Below are 20,875 nucleotides of genomic sequence, written 5' to 3'. Positions count from 1 at the left end.
ACACCTAGCTCTGAAGGAATAAAGGATGTATTTGAATCTGAGGAATCCAATTCTAGACCCCATGCTCATAATCATGTGCTCTTTCTCTATAGCATATATTGCATTGCACTAATTTCCTATCTAATTAATATTCTTTAGCAAAAAGATGTGTATACACATCATGTATACACTGATGTGTATAAAATTGATTAATAAGAACCTGCAGTATAAACAAACAAACAAAACAACTAATACTAAACTTTCTTTGGGTTATTTGTATGGAAATATGTTAATATAAATGTTTCAGACATTAAATTTCTAAAAATCTTACATGTCTGGTATAATGTTATAAGTCATAATTCTAGTTATTACTTTAAAATGTATATCTCAGAAATAACTAAATTTCCTTGTCAACTGCATTATTATGAACTTTCATCAAATCTTTAACCGTGGTCATTTTTAAGTCTTTTGTCATTTACAGACAGTTCTGGGTGTATTCTGATGCTTTTGCAAATGTGCTCCTATAAAAGGGTTTCATCTTCAAGGAATTCATGGAAAAGACTCTGACAAGTACAGCTTTCTGATAACTGACTATACTGCTGAACTGAATGAATAAGCATTTTCAGAACTCTAATGGAAAACTGATGAACTCATAAAAGTGCTAACAAAAGATCAAGATGAAAAAAAAATTACATGGGACTGAGTGAACTGATGAGGATGATTATAATTTTTGTGACTTTCTGTTTCCATTAAAAAAAAATCCCACAAGGACTCAGAGGCAAAAAATATACAAATCAATTTTCACTGCAAAGTAAAGGAGCTGTTACAGTGGAGGATTACTGGACTGAATGTCAATATTATGACATAGTATGAGTGTGCTTCGTGTTTGGTAATTGCAATCATTGTTGCTTTCGTTGTGGTCATCCATTTACAATGGTTGGTGCCAGTCTATTTATCTCTTGTAAAAATAAAATACAGTGTGTGTGTGTGAAAAAAAAAATTCACAAGGTGTATTCTGAAATACAGAATTGTGTATGGAATTGTAAAGGACTCCAAATAACCAAAACAATCTTTCAAAAGAACAAATTTGGAAGACGAACTTTCTGGCTTCCAAACTTACTACAAAGCAACATTAGTCAAAACAGTGTGGGACTGGCATAAAGATAAACACATAATATTGAGAGTCCAGAAATAAACCCATGTATGTATGGGTCAACTAATTTTTCACAAGTGTGCCAAATCATTCAACTGGGAAAGAAGAGTCGTTTCCCAAAAAAATGGTTCTTGGACAACTGATATCCACATACAAAAGAATGAAGTTGAAACCTTACCTTACACCATATACAAGAATTAATTCAAAATTGATCAAAAACCTAAATCTAAGAGCTAAAATGATAAATCTCTTAGAAAAAAATCTAGGGGTAATTCTTCATGACCTCGGATTTGACAAGGATCTTCTAGGTATGACTCCAAAAGCATGAGCAACAGAAACACATAGTGGAACTTCATCAAAATTGAGAACTGCTGTGCTTCAAGAGACATTCTAGAGAAAGTGAAAAGACACCCACAGAAAAGGAGAAAGTATCTGCAAGTATATATCTGATAAAGGGTTTGTACCTAGAATATACAAAAAACTCTTCAACTCAGTAATAAAAGACTAATAATAAAATAATAACATTGGATTTTTACCCAATTTAAGAATGGGCAAAAGATCTGAATAAACATTTTTCCAAAGAAATATGCAAATGACCAGGTAAGCAACTGAAAAGACGTTCATCGTAATTAGTCATGAGGGAAATGCAAATCAAAACCACAGTGAGAGGGGCTTCCCTGGTGGCGCAGTGGTTGAGAGCCCGCCTGCCGATGCAGGGGACACAGGTTAGTGCCCCGGTCCGGGAAGATCCCACATGCCACGGAGCGCCTGGGCCCGTGATCCATGGCCGCTGAGCCCGCACGTCCGGAGCCTGTGCTCCGCAACGGGAGAGGCCACAACAATGAGAGGCCCGCGTACCGAAAAAAAAAAAAACCACAGTGAGATACCACTTCACATCCTCTAGGATGGCTATAATCAAAAATTCGAAAAATAACAAGTGTTGGGAGGATGTGGAGAAATTGGAACCCTCATACAATGCTAGTGGGAATGTAAAACAGTGTAGCCATTTTGGAAAACAGTCTGATAATTCCTCAAACAATTAAAAACATAGAGTTATTATATGATCCAGCAATTCCAATCCTAAGTGTATACCCAAATGCAAACCATATGTCCACACAAAAACTTGTACAGCAATGTTACCAGCATTAGTCATAAGTATTCAACAGGTGGAAACAACCCAAATGTCTATCAGCTGATGAATGAATAAACACTGTGTCTACCCATACAATGGAACATTATTCGGCCACAAAAAGAAATAAAGCACTGACATATGCTACAACGTGGATGAGCCTTGGAAACATTATGCTACATAAAAGAAGACAGTCACAAAAGACCATTAATATGAAATGTGCAGAGTAGTCAAATATATTGAGACAGAAAGTAGCTTAGTGGTTGCTTAGGGCTGGGGGAGATGAAGGTTGATAGCTCAAAAGTATCAGATTTCTTTCTGAGGTGATAAAAACTGTTCTAAAGTTGACTGCAGTGGTGGTTGCACATATATATCATTTACATAGACTTTAAATCGTACATTTAAATGGGTGAATTGCATGTTATGTGAATTACAATAAAGCTGTCAAAAAAAAAACCCAAAACAAAACAGAAGTTAAAAGGGAGAAATAAACAATCCTACTTTCAAACCCTATCTCTCTAGCCACCTCCCCTGTGGACGGTTCCTCAAACACTGATTTCCCACATGTTGTGAGAGCGGAGGGTATAATCTCCTTACCTCTTCCTTGGTCATGGGACAGAAACATAAAAGGCTTTTGTGCCACAATCAATTAGATTTGGAACAAGATATCCATCCCTGGGAATCACCTGCTACTTCATCTATCAATGTCACCAAAGTATTGGTGACCTGAAAGAGCAAGGTCAGGTAAGTAAACACTGGAAGAATTTGGGAGATGCCCAGTTTTATCAATAGTTTTCCTTTTCAAATTGGTACAAAGCAGAAGTTAGAAATTCATAGTCATTCACAGTAGACGTGACACCTGACCGTCCATATTGGATTGTCAGAAATGAGAAGGGGATTTAAGGCAAACTATGGATATTTTGTTTTATTGGGGAAGTAAACCCTCTAACAATCAAGGAATAAAACCAATCTTTCAGACTAGTAAAATATAATTTCTGTTATAAAAAAATGGTGCTTCTTTATCTTTCTTCCAAGAGGGCACAATAAAAGGATAATATTTTTTACAGCTCTAGCCAAGTACAAAGACTTCCTTAATATTGCACAAAACTCCTGGGATATAATAAAGATTTCCTAGTAACTAAACTAATTTTTATACCTATCCTAATATAGCTGTCCAATATCTAATTCACTGATTTTAGAGTAAAATAATCAAGTAAATGTAAACTCCAAAAAGTAGCTAAACCTTGCCTGTTTCCAATCATTCCATTTCCATCCAAGACACATCATTTTGTAACACATTTTGTAGGCCACTTTACATGTTCATGCATGTGTTAAAATAGCAGTTTAGCATAGTGGTCACGAGAATAGATTCCTGAGGTCGACTGCCAGCATTTGAATCCTAGCTCCTCCATAGTCATGTGACTCTGAGTTAGTCACTTAGCCATCCTGTACTTCAGTTTTCTCTTCTGCAAACTGGTGAAAATGTAAGTATGAACCACATAAAGTGGTTGTGAAGATTAAACGAGTGAACACATGTGGAGTTTGTGGAACAGAGGTTGGCACAGTGATTCTCAGTACGTGTCTACTATCACTCCCTAATTTTGTTTTCACACATTATATCATTTGATGTTCAAATTAGCCAAGATATTTAAGTAGGACAGATATAAGCAGTCCTAGTTTTTTTTTATGCACTATATCCTTGTAGACTGTATTTTATGTTTGTATGTGTTTGTGTTAAAATCCTGATTACACACATGCCCTGTATCCTGATTATGAATTTCACAGTGCTCTGCACACCGTAAGCATTCATTAAGTATGCTATGATAACAAAACAAATGAAAAAGATACTTACGATTTCGTGCATCCATTTGTTGGACAGTGATAGAAACTTGCAAATAAGTGGATAAAAAATAACAACAGGGCTTCCCCGGTGGCGCAGTGGTTGGGAGTCCGCCTGCCGATGCAGGGGACACGCGTTCGTGCCCTGGTCCGGGAAGATCCCACATGCCGCGGAGCGGCTGGGCCCGTGAGTCATGGCCGCTGAGCCTGCGCGTTCGGAGCCTGTGCTCCGCGACGGGAGAGGCTGCGGCTGTGAGAGGCCCGCGTACCGCAAAAATAAATAAATAAATAACAACAATCAGAAATATTATTTCTTATGAGGCAATATTAGCAAACAAAAAAAAAAGCACAGATAAGAAATTCAGAGAGAAAACACAGGTTCTGCTGTACTATTATTTAACATTTGAGGAAATGTAGTTCCTACGTGTCTAAATGCATTTTACTTTAACCAAGGAGTTAAAATGCTCACAACCATGAGTATTTACTTATATAAAGTATGTACGTATCATTTGTTTGTGTTATTTGAGAATCAAGTCAAACCACAAACACTGCTAGAATCACTGGGAAGCCCCTGGTCTCCTTCCCTAGCCCACTGGTCAGCCCAGGGGCTCAGCTTTGGATCTACTCCCCTTTGGTTTTAGACCCAGCACCCATTTCATCACCGTGCTTCAGAGCTAAAACCTGCAAGGGATTCCACTCCACTATTTGTCCTCACAAGGAAAATAATTCTCTTTGTCATAAACAAATTGAAGGGTATTAGTAAGAACGTAACCAAAACGTTGAGGAAGCTGGTAATCATATCAGAGAAGCCCAGACAAAGACACTGGGTTGATTAGTAGAAAACAATAAGGGATCAGGTGTATCTGATCGCTGACTTGGACTAGGTGAAAGGCTAAGACAGGGAAGAGGAATTCGACTTGCTCGTAGAGGACTGGTGACTAAATTTAAAGGATATAGATGTGGACTTCAGATGTGGAAGAACTTACTGATAATCAGAATCCTTGCATGGTCCTGAGATTCCTGTCCTAGAGCCGTATCAGCAGGGGCTAGACAATAACATGACAGAGATGCTCTAGAAAACGTTTCAAAACCAGCTGAATGGAGTAACCGCACTAAATGATCTTTAGAGTCTCAAGAGTAGGAATCTACGGCTCTGCAAAACCAGGGAATATAAGTAAGAAAAATGTGAATAAACGAAAGCTCACAAAAATGGTTTCTACAGGACCAAAACCTTCCAATAGCAAACTGTGTTTTTCACACATTTGAAATTGAAAATGTAATGCGCCATTAAATGTGCATATACATAGTCAGAGTACTAAATATTTTACATACTGCTGTGGGTTAGACTGTGTCCCCCAAAAAGCTATGTTGAAGTCCTTCCACTGCCCCCAGAACGTGTGATCATGACTTTAATTGGAAATAGGGCCTTTACAGATATAGTCAAGTTAATATGAGGTCATACTGGATTACTGGGCTCAAAATCCAATGACCAGTGTCCTTATAAGGAGAGAAAGATTTGAGACACGTAGATGCAAAGGGAAGAAGTCCATGTGAAGACAGAGGCAGAGATTTATGTTACGTAATCAAAGGAATGCCGAGGATTACTGGTAACCACCAGAAGCTAGAAGAGGCAAGGAAAGATTCTTTCCTAAAGTGTTCAGAGGGAGTATGGCCCTGCCAGCACCTTGATTTTGGATTTCTAGTCTCCGGAACTTGAGAGAATACATTTCTGCTGTTTTAAACCCCGTAGTTTGTGGGACGTTTTACGGCAGCCCTAAAATACTGATACGCACGCTTTATTCTCTACAGCAACAGTACGGAAGGAATTAGGCTCTCTAATGACGGATGGAAATCCTAAGACTGAGGAGGTTAGAAAACTTGGTCAGGGTCACACACTAGAAAACTGCAGGAACAGACTCCATCCAGGTCTGAATTCCTGACTCCTATCCCCGGCTCCCTGCTCCCCTCTACAACAGGCACTCACCCAGGGAATGTCACACACATTAGTACTGGGGGCATGAAGGTCATCTGACTTACGCAACAGAGCTTCCACCTCCACTTAATTATTCTTGCCCATCCCAGAGGCGCCCAGTTTTTGGCCATCATCTGTAGGGAGCTAGAAGTTCTTTCAGTACCTGACCTGGGGGGGAGAGGTAGGGTTCAGGAATAAAAGCAAAGTGCAGATCAGTTGGGGCCTTCCTCCACAGCACCTGTGTGCTTATCCTGAGCAGCCCCACACCCCTGTCTTCCTACATTTAATCAGATATAAGATATTTGCTGAAGTTTGACTTATTGAAAAGGAAATATAATCAAAGGTACTGAAAACTTTAGACAGGGAGATTAAAAAGTAGTAGCTTCCCAAATAAATATTCTTAGTTGTCGGCTTAAAGGATTCAGGAAACAGGGAATTCCCTGGCAGTCCAGTGGTTAGGACTCCGTGCTTTCACTGCCGAGGGCACAGGTTCAATCCCTGGTTGGGGAACTAAGATCCCACATGCCTCTCTGTGTGGCCCAAAATTTTTTTTTAGAAAAAGGATTCAGGAAACAATTGCAAGACAGTTTGAAGCCATCGCTGGTTTCTATTTTACTCAGAGTTGATCTAAAAATATCATAAGTATTTGTGACATCTTTAAACAGATTTTTTTAAACCCAGCGTAGGGAAAGCAACAAAGAAAACTAGAATTATGGATGAGCTTCTGAGGAGCGCCAATGGAGGCTGACATTCCACCTCGCACATGTGGTGATCATCTGGGGGTTCACGTGCCCCTTCGCCAGAAGGAGCTTCTGGTAGGAGATATCTGCCGGCTGGTGGTAAGCAGCTGCCCGACAAGCCTCCAAGTGGTTGCCTGCCTCGCTTGAGTGAACCTTTTAAAATATTTATATGTACGTGCTAATAAAAACCAAACAATGTACCCAGGTACCTTTTTTTTTTTTTGCGGTACGCGGGCCTCTCACTGTTGTGGCCTCTCCCGCTGCGGAGCACAGGCTCCGAACGCGCAGGCTCAGCAGCCACGGCTCACGGGCCCAGCCGCTCCGCGGCGTGTGGGATCTTCCCGGACCGGGGCACGAACCCGTGTCCCCTGCATCGGTAGGCGGACTCTCAGTCACTGCGCCACCAGGGAAGCCCGCAGGTACTTTAAAAAGTCACGAAAATACTGTGCCACTGTGCTCAGGGAATTGCTGAATTTTACTTTTGAGAACACAGTGCTTCACAGGAGTCATGCTGAAAGAATTTGTGTATGTAGAAATATGAAAGTCAGATTGATCTGCAGTGGTAAACTACTGACATGGTCTCAGATGTCTAGAATGCAGTTGTGAATGTAGGTCTATGTGGGAAAGGTCATTTAGCCTACACAGAACCATCTCAGCTTCCAGGACAAAGCGGGGCAGTGTGCTCCAAAGAAGTTCTCAGGCTAGAGATGATTTACCCTGGCATTCGATTCACCCAACATTTATTGGATGGATATTCAGTGTCTTGAAGCAACTGGGGTTATAAAGCTGATCCAACAGCAAGGCAGGTGGCGTAGTGGGTGGAAAAAACATTAGCTTTGGAGTCAAGTTCCAAATCCCAACTTGTGCGGTCCACAAGCTCTGCTGTCCTGGCAACTCGGCCTCTCCTAGCGTCAATGTCTTCATCCGTGCGCTCGTCATCACGTCAACCTCACAGGCTATTCTGAGTATTATCAAGTGAGACTGTGCGTGTAAAGCACCTAGCCAGGACTTGCATGCAGCAGCATGTCTCAATAAATGTGTCTTTCTTCCTTTCCCTCTCCAATTCTCAATCCCTCCTTGATAGTAACCTTGGTTTTATGTAGGTCCTACCCTACCCCCAACACCTCCTGAGTAAGACTCATGCCAGCTCTCCTGCTCCCCGAGGCAGAGGACCACATGACACGTTCAATACCTCTGGACTGAGCACAGAGACGGGGCCCCTGAGACAAGGCTGGTTACACAATTGTTGAGATTTGTAGGTTATGTTCAGGATTTTATACTCTTTCATTGTAGTAATAGGAGACACAACAGTTTTAAATAGGCTTTCACTGGAGACTGAACTTTGGGGACAGGTGGGGATGCAAGGAGACTTTTGCAGTAGTTCAGTAAAGAGACAGTGGGATTCTGGATTGGGGGGACAGGGCAGGTGTCAGTGGAGAGAAAAATCATTGGATGAATTTAAGGAAAAATGCAGGTAAAATGGTGAACTGGAGACTGTTTAGATATGCAGTAGAGGGAGAGAAAGAAAAAAATCCATGTCGCAAACATAATTGCAAGAGCTTAGAATAGCATCTGGCACATAATGAACATTCAATAAATGTTATTATTATTACTGTACTTAATATACAATATGTTAAAATACACTAAAGCACACATAAATATGATTTTTTGTTAGTACAAAATCATGAAAGGATTTTTATAGTTTTGCTTCTGAAATTCTTTGCCTATGGCATCTCAGTGAATTTACGATTTGTTATATTTTTATTATAAGCAACTTGCATATTCAGGAATTCTTACAAAAAGGGAAATCTAAGCTACAGATCATTTCCAAATATGAAAATTTTGTGAATACTAATTTCAACAATTAATGAAGTTGACTTAATATTATGTTCTGAAGACATTTAAACATTTATCAGTTGTTAGTTTTATGGTTTCCTTTTTCAGATTTTGGAGCATATCATTTGTTTTTAGGACTCAAATATTTTCAAAGGACCTTAAAAAAGCTCTCAGGCCCTAAGTCCCATGCCTGTTATACCTAATTAACAGAATGGACCCGAACCAGTGGACAACTGAGAAAGCACAAAGTGAAGCCAGGATCAAAATACATCAGATTCTGCTAAAGGGGACAATTTGGAGAAAATGATATCACATGATCTAATTTTTCTCAACTTTTATTAAATGGTTCCCAGGCTATCGCCTCCTTAACTTGGGGAGTTTACTAAATGTCATTGTAGTTTAATACATACCATTTACCCTTTTATCTTATGTGTAAATAAGAGCTTATCAAATTATGCCTTTCATCAGACTGTTTAGGATCAAAGTCACTGCATATTAATGATTATCCTTGTGAAAGTATAAGGTTTTCAAAAGGCAGCAAACACTACCTCTGCAGGATAGCATTTTTGACCTTAAAAGGACATTAAATATCATATAATCCAAAAAGGAGAAATGACTTGCCCAAAATCATGTAGCAGCTACTGACATGACCAGGGAAGTCAGTCACTCTGCAAACACTCTGACTAGTTCTTACCAGAGTTCTTACTTGAGTTCTTACTAGTTCCTTAAGAGACAGATGAATGCTGGTCAGCGACTTGTAGCCTAGAATCTCCGTATCAGCTCACAAAGCACTCAGAGTGTTCATACTCTGGTCCCATAAGTAAAGGTAAAAACCTTTAGAACTCACTGAGAACAAATTAGGGAGATTTAAAATGATCGAAACAATCCGGCAGGAAATTGGTTATTTACTACGAATTCTACTTAAGGAACTTGAATGCATTTACGAATTTGCCTGAAATGTACAACGGTAGAAGAAACAAAAACAAAAAACACTCTACTTTTACCATCTCTTCCAGTGGAAATCGTTATAGTTAGTGGAATTTTTCGCAAGTGATTCACTTAATGGCTTGCAAGAAATGACCAACTGAAACTTGATTCATATAAAGAATAACTTTTATTCCGGACAATTCCTACCTGTTACTGCTAGTGGGAAATATCATGAGAAAAGTGAATGCTATACTGATTTTCCAGAGGGTAACACTGGTCATACTAAAATGTTGGAAAGTGAAGCACTACTTTCAGTAGTGTTGTGATAAAGGAATTCTAACTACCAGAATAATTATTCCTTTTCATTGCAGCTACTACTAATTGAGAGCTTACTATGTACAAAACAAAATCATTTAAACTTCATGACACCCCAATAAGTAAATATTACAATAAGTAAATATCACTTTTACAGATGAAGAAACTGAGTTTCAGAGAATTTAAACAGCTTATCCACAGTTACAGAACCACTAGGCTTCAAACCCACATCTATGTGATAGCATGGCCTTGCTGTTAAGAAGTATACAACTCTACATTTGAATCACAAGGTATTAGCCAGTTGTTGGGCATTTCTAAAAACATCCCTGTAATTGGTTACAAGGGCCTAAAGATGGAGCTGGAGTTCTGACAAGAGGTAGAGATCTGAAAGTCATTGGTGTGTGGATGGTAATCAAAGGAGAGGATACATTGTTTCAGTCTTTTGAGGTTTAAATTTGAGACCATCTCATTCCAAAAATATTTAGGGAATATCTATTCAGACCAGGCACTGTTCTAGATGCTCGTGATACATCAGTGAACAAAGGAGACAAAAAGATCTCTGCCTTCCTGGAGTTTACATTCTTATGGGGGGTGGAGGGAACACAGATAAAAACATAATAAATAAGTAAATTATATAGTATGTTAAAAGGTGATAAGTGAAATGGTGCTAAGGTGACTACCCGAGGAAGAAGAGAAGCAGAGAGAACACCAGCCCTTACTAAGACTCCTGTGAAAATTCCTATGATCTGCTTAGTGGACACATCAATAAATGGAAAGTGAGTTTCCTATCAGCTTTAGTACTATTAATACATCTGAGGTGATCCAGAGAGTCTGGGTAAAAATTAAAGTTTTGTAAATGGCTGACTAATAACTCTGGAAGCAGGCCATTGCCCCTATGTACCCCAGGGATGCTACCAGAAGCTAGGAAATCCCACAACCCAGGCAAATACAATCACAACTACAACTCTGATTGTAACTAGCCCAGTGCCCTAATTGAAACAAACAAACAAAAATATGGCATCTGTGTTGGGATGGTCTCGTCACCATCTATCCACCCAAGTTTCTCCTTGCTCTGACCAAAATCACGCAGTAAGAACCATTGCTCAGGAATAGACCCAGAGCTTCTCAGACTCCCAGGGTCATCATAGTTCCTCACTCCAGGTTTTTCCCACCCATTCAGCAGCAATGCAAAGCAGACAGGATGAGCCTTTCTTGTGTATGAAGTAAACAGAGCAACAATGAAGTGTGACTTCAGGGGAAGGAAATGGTTTCCTGCCTACATGAAACAACACATCTATGGAGGAACAATATCTACGAGTAGTAAAATACTCAACTGTAAAATGAAAACATCAATTAAAGCAGAAAAAGGTTCATATCATATACAATCCTACAAATTGTATCTTCAATTATTTTACCTGACTTAAATTTAAATGTATGTGCCCAGACAGTCTCAAAGATATGTCCATACTACGTTACAAGGATTTAAATAGCTGTATCTTGAAATTTATTCTTTTTAATGTGAATCTGCATGGTAGAATGAATATCTCTTGTTGTTTTGTTGCTTTTTTTAAATCATAGTAAAACAACACATTGACATAAAATTTACCATCTTAACCATTTTCAAGTATACAGTAGTGTTAACCACATGCACAGGATCTCTCGAACTTTTTCATCTCGCAAAACGGAATCTCTGTACTATTGAACAACTCTTTTCACCCTCCCCCCAATGCCTAGCAACCACCGTTCTACTTTCTGTTTCCATGAGTTTGACTACTTTAGATCCCTCATATAAGTGGAATCATGCAGTATTGGTTTTTCATGAGGGTCTTATTTCACTTAGCATAATGTCCTCAAGGTTCATCCATGTTATAGCATATAAGAAGATCTTCTTCTTTTTAAAGGCTAAATAATATTCTACTTTTTTAAATAAGTAAGTTTTCTATAATAGGATACAGGCTAAAATATTTAAACTTTCCATAGGAAATTATAATTATGCAGGAAAAAAAAGACTTCTAATAGTCCAGGAAGGTATTCTTCAGTGGCTTCCCATATCACTTCCTAAACCAAAAGTCTTACTCTGTGTTATTTTAAGTTTAAAAATATAAGCATTTCAAGTGATATTTTGACATGTCACTCTTTGGCTGTCCGAGTGTGAAAGAGGTAGGCATGCAGCATGGGAGCAGGGTAACTGAGCTTCTCTTGCTTATTAAGTTTCAATTAGGATGACACTAATTTATTAGTATTTGAGTAAATCTCTTTCCATGGGAAACACATGACACAAAGTATTATAAATATTAACCCATGTAGACAAAAACTAAGATAAAACAAAGTTGTTTCCTTTCACACTTAGGATTTACTGAAATCCAATTTTTTCAATGCCTAAATTGTTTTCTCCTTTAAAGCCAGCTAGAAGTGTTGACTTTATATAAAAGTAAGAAATTGCTATGTTAATTTTGATCAAATATGTAAAGCTGTCACAATCTTTATTATTTCAAATACTTTTTAAAAGACTAGGTATACATTATTAATAAATGCATAAAGAATTAATATAAGCAGATATAATAATCCTAGAAGAATTCAATACGTAGTCAGGAAGTACTGGCTAGAGACTCCATCATTTTGGTTTCACGTTGCTATATTTTTCACTCTTCTATAATACTTTCAATTAACTACATTTGTGGAACATTAATCACAAGTGTCAACCTGCTCCCTCATAAACTTTTTCTCAGAGCAATCATAAGTAAAAATCAGGCAGAGAAAAGAACTTTCATTGCTTAATTCTTGTCTTTCTTTTCCATACTCCAGCTCTTCCCAGACAGATGGTGTACTTCACTCCTTGACGCCTTTTCAGACTTCTCCTTTCAAAATATTCTTCTCTGCCCCGCTCTTACCAAACCTGAGTTCATTATGCAAAACTCAGTTCAAAAGGTACCTCTTCGGGGAGCCTTTCTCAACTCCCTGAGGCAAAATTAGTCTGTATTTTAGTACTAACTCTTTTTATTGTAATTATTTACTTGAAAATCTATCACCCCATCACACACATAATTCTCAAGGATAGAGACTATGCCTCATTCATTTTTATAGTTACGGCATTTATTACAGTACCTAGCACATGCATAATAGGCGTTCAGTACATGTTTATTAAAGTCTTATTACACACACACAAACACACACACACACACACAGATTCTGCTCATTGTTAACACACTGCACTGTCTCCACTTATTTCACCACCTGCAATATGGATTAATAAATTTTTACAGTGAGATTTTTAGAAAATTGTACCAATATTTAAAAATATTCATTAATGTACATTAACTGATCTGGGGGGGAAAGTACTTTAGGAGAAACTTTGGATCTTTAAAAATATACATAGATGATGCCAACAATTATGCATTTGATAACTATAACTCTTGGGCACTAGGCACTCACAGGAGAGTTCTCTCTTGTACATTATAAAACTTTCCCTAAGCTCTTTAAATTGTAGCTAATTAATATTACTTATCTTTAAAATGTTATGATGGGGCTTCCCTGGTGGCGCAGCGGTTGAGAGTCCGCCTGCCAATGCAGGGGACACGGGTTCGTGCCCCGGTCCGGAAGGATCCCACATGCCGCGGAGCGCCTGGGCCCGTGAGCCATGGCCGCTAAGCCTGTGCGTCCGGAGCCTGTGCTCCGCAACGGGAGAGGCCACAACAGTGAGAGGCCCGCGTACCACAAAAAAAAAAAAAAAAAAAAAATGTGATGATGATAGTAATGTTAAGCCTGATGGCATTTATTTCATTCAAGAAGTGACCCAAATAATTACAGACAAGAGTAGGTAATGCTAATACAAAGAAGGGCACTTTGTAACAAAACTACTTCAAAGTCCAAAGGAGTTCCAATTTTTAACAGTTAATGGTTAGTGTGGTTAAAAGAAATAGTTCAAAATAAATAGTGCCAACCAATGAGAGCTCCCCAAGTTTGCAAAGCATTCACTGTTTCCAGACGCCCCAGTTTCTTGTCTCTTTTGATCTGATAGGAGTTAACCTCCTACACCATTTAGTTTTTCCCACTTCCAACATCCTAGCGAATTGGTCAGAAAAAGTAAAAATAAAAACAAAAACACAACCGACCCCCCATGAAACATTAACATAGTACCAAAACCATGCACTGAAAATAAAAAGCCCTCAAACTTGGAGCTGGAAAGGGGCTGAGAGAGAATGTTCTTAATACTCCTCTCTTTCCTGAAATCTGCAGACAGCACTTTTACTTCCCAGCTAATTCAATACAGAAAAGCTAAGAATTAGCCCAGCTTCATTTCTTTAACTTGCAGACAAGGAGCTTGATTTCTAGCAATGATTTTATTTTAAGAAAGAACCATTGCAAGAAAGCAATTTGGAATTTTCATGGGGATCATAACATTCCATTCCATCTTCTTTGTCCCTTTCCTCCTCTTCTTCCCCTCTATCTCCCTGCCCCTTCTTCATTTCCTTTCTCTATGTTTGAAAGAAATCTAACCACCCTTGACCTTGCTTGTTTCAACAAGACCATTTCTAAATTTTCCTTTGATGGATCTAAGTAAAAGAAAATGCATTACCAGCTGTGTTTCCCCACTATTTAGCAGAACTACCTCACTGCCACAGTTCTGGGATGCCAGTAGTGAAGTATCACCAGTGACTGCCAACACCCCTGAAATACCAATACAGTAAACTAGCAGGCATCAAAGGGATTCCTAAATCACACTGAGGACAGTTTTATTACCCATAAAGTAGAAAACCCACACAGAAGAGAAGCTGTCCTGGCTTTACTGTTTATTGGCCAGGTGGAACTGATTAAGAATGTGAGAATCTGTGGTACCAATAATCATGGGCTTCTTGTGTTCAACATAAGAAAGGGTTTCACATAACCCAGCAATAGCAGGGCATTAGTGCTCAAGAAATCCAAACTTGGAGCTATTTATACTCAGGACTGGGCTAGACAGGCTGGCTCAGAGAAAATAATCTTAAGAGACGAGTGTAGAAGACACAGGAATGACTCTCAGAAACCACAAAGAAAGCACAGCAGATTACAATTCCTTTGCAAATGATTGTAAAGATTACCCCAAGTGAAATCAGCAAAGGCTATATTAAAATGGATGGGTAGCTTATAACCAGTCCTGGCTTTATTTAAAATCCTCCTTACAAAGGGGGCCAAAAATTGCATTCCCTGCAGGAGATACTTTCTTGTCTGCAGGCTGCTTTACCAGATGTTGCAACGGGGAAGGATGCTACTGAAGAAGTTAGATCAGGGAGAGAGCAGCCTTTCATCTCTAATCCTTTCATAGAGGAAAACAGCCCTGTTTTATGGAAATTCTAAAGAAGAATCCAGAAAGACAAAACAAATATAATAGGTGGTCTGTATTCATAGTATGAATATTCTTTACATGGCAAAATGTTTGGCGGCAGCATTGCTTTTAATGTGTCCCTAGTACATTTTACAAATGGTTTTATATATTTTTTAAAAAACCAATATGCCCTTATGTTTCCAGAGGCATCTATTGCATAATCTAAATATACTGTGTGAAGATTATGCCTAAAACCTATATACTGCATTTACCATACAAAACCAAACGATGACTACTGAAGGCCAAATATTACAATAAAGTTTGATGATTTTTTCATGGAATAATAAGTAATTAAGATACGAAGACAACAAGACAGATTCAGGTAGAGCTTTGCTTTTAATGAAATCATTCAGTCTATATCAGATAAAAATTCTCACCAGGAATTGAATTTTCAAAACTCTCATAATTTCAGATGTTATTCCATAAAAACTTTATAACTCGCCTCTTGAATTACAAATGATTATCAAAGAAAATAAACTTTACCCTAAATATGTGGAATGTAAGTCACTAAAAATAGCTCTTTTACTAAAGAAGCTAACACTAAAACTTTAAAGAAGGGAAATATGAACACATATGTGCAGACAAAAGTGCACATGTTCATAAATCATGTATCAGTCATCAATAAAATAAATGTGGAAGCACAGCAAGTAAAATTAGAGCTTGGAATTTGATTACTATGGTATATATTGAGCCAAAAGAAAAATGAAACAGCCAAACATAACTGTATGAGTATGCATGAGAAACCATCCGTTCCCAGTACATCTGTGATTACTTAGAGCATAATTCTTTGTGAATCTGAGTATCAAAGATCATCAAAAGCTCTACAACAAAGCAAGAACCTTTCAAGCACTTGGTACATTCTCAGTGATGAGTCCTAAGTCTGGCTTAACATTGAGAGTTGAATTTCAGAATATCTAAATTCTGTTCCATTTTAAGACTAGAAGCAACTTATTTCATTCAACGATCGCTTTCAACTTGAAGGATTAGGATATTCCTGGAACGAAGCGGCCTTCTGCTCCCTTTGTTATTTTTTCACTATACACATGTAGAGGATTAGGCATGAAGTCATGCAACAGCTGTCTGGTCGTGCGTGTGCTTTGGTCCCAAGGAAATTCATCACCCACTTGCATTGCAGCGGTTAATCTGCAGTGGACACATGTTGTAATCAGGTTCAAGACAACCAAATGAAGAGCTTAAAGGATAGAGATTATTTTACTCATTAACTTCTAGACCTCTAACTCAATTTAAAAAAAGGGTTTTTTTGTTTTGATTTTGAGTTTAAATAACTCTCAAGATTTTTTGAGCTATATTGCAATTTGTCAATATCTTATAAATCTTGAAGCTTCATTTAGAAAGTTGAGTTCAGAAAGGAAAATTTCTACAACTGTGCAAATGTGTTGCAGACCTGCTCAGAGAATTGGGGGGTCATGAGACAAGACAGAAAAACAGGAGGCAAAATCTCCTATGGAAGATGAGTTCTGTTTGCTGAGTGAAGGTCTAAACTGATCACAAGTCAAAACATGGGCAAGGGCTTCCCTGGTGGCGCAGTGGTTGAGAGTCCGCCTGCCGATGCAGGGGACACGGGTTCGTGCCCCGGTCCGGGAAGATCCCACATGCTGCGGAGCAGCTCCCATGAGCCATGGCCGCTGAGCCTACGCGTCCGGAGCCTGTGCTCCGCAACGGGAGAGGCCACAACAGTGAGAGACCCGTGTACCGAAAAAAAAAAAAAAAAACAAACATGGGCAAGTCAGGAGAGGCACCCTGCCCACAGGGAAGAGAACACTCAGGAACTTGAACACCTGTCCACTCTGCAGCCAGCGAGGAGGGCCTCCTCCACCAACCTGCCTGACAATGAACGAGCGTCTCCCCCGGACCCAGGCTGAGCAAGGCCTCACAACCGTCCTGCTTCCTACATGCCCACATATGGACTGACGTGTGTGCATTCAGTCCTGTATTTCCCAGTGCCTTTATGTGTTTTCACCTGCTTGAAAGGATCTGAGCTTCTAGAAGACTCCCCCCAAAGAGCTCGGAAAAGGTCTACCTTCACCCTGTGTGGCCCCACCCCCAAACCCAATTCATTCTCCATGGGATGATTTTACAAAGTACAAATTTGATCACATTCTCCTGCTATTTGCCAGTTTTCAAAACAAAAAATTTTTTAAAAACAAATTTTTCTCAGCACAGCCTTCCATCTTTGCCCTGTTACATTGACTTAGGTGTCCTGGGTATAACCCTAAAATATTGCTTATAATTTCTTATTATTTTTGTTAATACTGTTATTCATATTATTATCATTCTTATCATTTCCACCTTCCTCTGCTAAAGTATCAGCTCTGTGAAGTCACTGCTCTTTCAGTGTTACTTCCCTAGTACAGTGTCTGGCATATAGTAGGCATTCAAAAATCGTTGAGTGAATGAATGAAATGTATTGCTCTTGGTTATTATGGCTCATTTCTGTTTATAGAAGCTATATTTTGGAAGAGGAATATTTGCCCTGGAAAACTAAAGAACAATACTTTGAAGACTTTTATTTCAGGTTTACATCTAATATAGATAATATGCTATATTGCATGTAAGCAGTGTGTGTGTGTGTGTGTGTGTGTGTGTGTGTGTGTGTCATACTCAGACTCAGGACTGCTGGGACTTTGCCATCTGTACACACCCAGCACACCAGAGCCTTCCCCTTCTTGCCAGTGTGGTCTATGAACTCAGTACAGTAACGTAACCTTGATGTGGGGTTACTCAGGCAAATGAAGCTGCTAGGATTGCCACAAATTACCCCTGCTGGGTGAATGTTCACATTTTTGAGGTCTTTGCACTAGTAAGAAATAAAGAGCCTTAGAAGAATGGCATAAAAACACCCTTGCTTAAATAGTTGAAAGGTTCAAAACATCGAGTTGGGGGCAGATGCAAATTATTATTGGCATTTGTCAGCTTTGCATTTCAGCTTCCCTTTTCCTCATTACAATTTTGAACTAAATTTATTTTTCTTTGGCTTCTTCCCTACACCCTCCCGGACCCTTTTTTGTCGAACAAATCTATTTCCATATGGTGCCTGTAGCCAGGACAGGAAGACCATCGGCTTCCCTCGGCTTTCTGTGTTCTCTTGATTGTTACAAACTACCCCAGAGAACTGGATTCCCTTGACCTTTAACTTCCCCCTTCCTGGTCTCCGAAATGGAATCACTTGCAGATGAAGCAAGGCTGAAAAATTGCAAACATTTGGGTGCGAAGGTGATTGAGGCTCCCTCCAGAGTAGCTCTGTGCATTGTGTTTTCTTGTCATTGATTTGATTTCCAAGCCCTTGATCTGGCCTGAAAATTACAAAAGGAAGCCAGGGAACTTAAGGTTAAAAATGGAATTTTTTGTTTTTAGAAAAGGAAAAAATTGCTATTACATCAAAGTGTTTTATTTCTGAAAATTAATTCACAAGCACCTTCATGTATAGACTTTAGATTCCAGGTCTCAAAACACCTAGATATATATGTGTATATGCACACTTACACATACACACACACACACACACACACACACACACACACATATATGTATATGTGTATGCATGAGTGCATGCATAGAATTTTCTCTAATTATCATAAGGTCCTTATAATACACATGTTATTATTAAATGAAGGGCTTAAGAAATTTTCCCAAGGTCACACAAGTAAACCAGCAATTGTCAGAGCTAAACTTTGAAGTTTGGTCTCCCTAATACCAAAGTTCATGTTCTTTCCACACACGATCCACTCATAAGTACTATATATTATAAAAGCCCAAGCACGGCTTCCCCGGTGGCACAGTGGTTGAGAGTCCGACTGCCGATGCAGGGGACACGGGTTCGTGCCCCGGTCCGGGAAGATCCCACATGCCGCAGAGCAGCTGGGCCCGTGAGCCATGGCCACTGAGCCTGCGCGTCCGGTGCTTGTGCTCCGCAACGGGAGAGGCCACAACAGTGAGAGGCCCGCATACAGCAAAAAAAAAAAAAAAAAAAAACCTCAAAGAAAGAAATAAGAAAGGGACTATTCTCATCTCACATATATCAACTTACCCTGGACATCAACTGGCCCTTCATAACTGTGTTGTCTGTGATTGCCCATTCTTAGAACTTAAATTACTTGAGATTTTACCAATATTAAGCATCTCCAACATCGTATATAACCTGGGCCTGATATAAATTATAATGAACATATATGTCATATTATTTTGTGTATCAAATACTAAATATTCCAATGAATACAATGTTGTGCATCTCTCTCGCAGGTGCATTGAGGACTCCCCAAATTAAACAGTGGGCCCTCCAATAAATAAGAGAGGGCATAACATTTCCAACCACAAAAATCAGGTCTCTGCTAACACAGAAAAGTTATGAACTGAAACACTTATCTGGAAAATTCGAGTTCCAAATTCAACTATGACAGGAATTGAGAGCCTGAGGCAAAATACATCATAGAGACTAAGTTCAAATCCATCTCAACCACTGTGTAATAGGTCAGATACTCCAGACCTTCAGGGTTCACATGGATTCTCAACAGAGAAATCTCCACGTGGCCACTTTCCCAGTCACCATCAATTACTCAAAATGAACAACTATCTACACATACTCTTTCCAAGTAATTACAACCACCTGATTAACTTAGGCACAGAAAAAAAAGCCAGGACACTTAAGAAGTCAGAGAAGAATCATCTAAGACTAGAGACCATGGCTATGTGATCCCCCAAGACTAAAGCTCTGAATACTGACCCCCTGAGATCCATGGAGTAGAAATATATGGCCTGCGATGGCTCAGAACTCTAGGAGTCACACTGATTGTTCCCAAATCACCTGTTTGGCCACAAACAACCACTAGCGAAAGGAGGAAAAGAAGAGATTCTCCAACTTCGCATTTCCAAAAATTCGTTTTTGAAAGCAAGGATTCCCCTCAGAACTTAACAGCAAATACATGTTATGGCCTTAATCGTGTGGCATTATCTTATGTTCAAGCTTCCCCCAAATACTTAGTTTTATGTTAGCACTGGTTCTCCTTAAATGAAAAGCCTCCTGAGAGGACGTGGAATACGCACCCATCATAGTCCCGTGGGAAGACCCCCTAGTGGAGAAAGCATATGTTTGTTTCCTGGCATCTCCTGCCAGCAAGGGCTCCAGGGCAGGACACATCCTGAAAGGACTTTCTTCTTCGTCGCTCTCTGGGTCCCCTATGAAGTTGACTTGCCAGTATATGTATCTACTGACATCAAGGAAGATCTGATGTAGAGCTTTGCCAAAAGGAACGATTTTGTGAAAATAAAAATGTAAAGACAAACCTTCATGAATGCATCATTGCCTAGTTCCAGAGCCACTGTTTCAGAAAATGAGAATCAGGAAAACAAAGTGAGAACAGAACAAGACATCAGCCCCACTGAAGCTCATGATCAAGACGCAAACTCAACAAACCTGAGGCTTATGAGCAAAACCCACTGTTGGTTCAAAACCTCGGGAACTTCTCAGGCAAAATCTGAAACTGGCTGCTACAAAGGGAGGGCAAGGAGAGACCCAGGGAGGGCAAGGCAGACCACTCTAGATCGGTAGGTGGCAGTTTTAATGAGCAAGGGAACTTACATAGGAGACCTGTCTTAGAACGCCACA

General features: G+C 39.3%; 1 long non-coding RNA gene across 1 annotated transcript in view; it reads right to left on the bottom strand.

The window, feature by feature from the left end:
• Positions 1-16,257: 16,257 nt before the first annotated feature.
• LOC132433839 (uncharacterized) overlaps positions 16,258-20,875 on the bottom strand; it is a 52,521-nt gene continuing 47,903 nt past the window's right edge. Inside the window, exon 4 of the long non-coding RNA XR_009521218.1 lies at positions 16,258-16,395. This is a non-coding gene — a long non-coding RNA (uncharacterized lncRNA). The remainder of the gene's footprint in view (positions 16,396-20,875) is intronic.

The sequence above is a fragment of the Delphinus delphis genome, chromosome 11 (genome assembly GCF_949987515.2).
Source record: "Delphinus delphis chromosome 11, mDelDel1.2, whole genome shotgun sequence".
NCBI lineage: Eukaryota > Metazoa > Chordata > Mammalia > Artiodactyla > Delphinidae > Delphinus > Delphinus delphis.
This window is presented reverse-complemented; position numbering and strand designations above follow the sequence as displayed.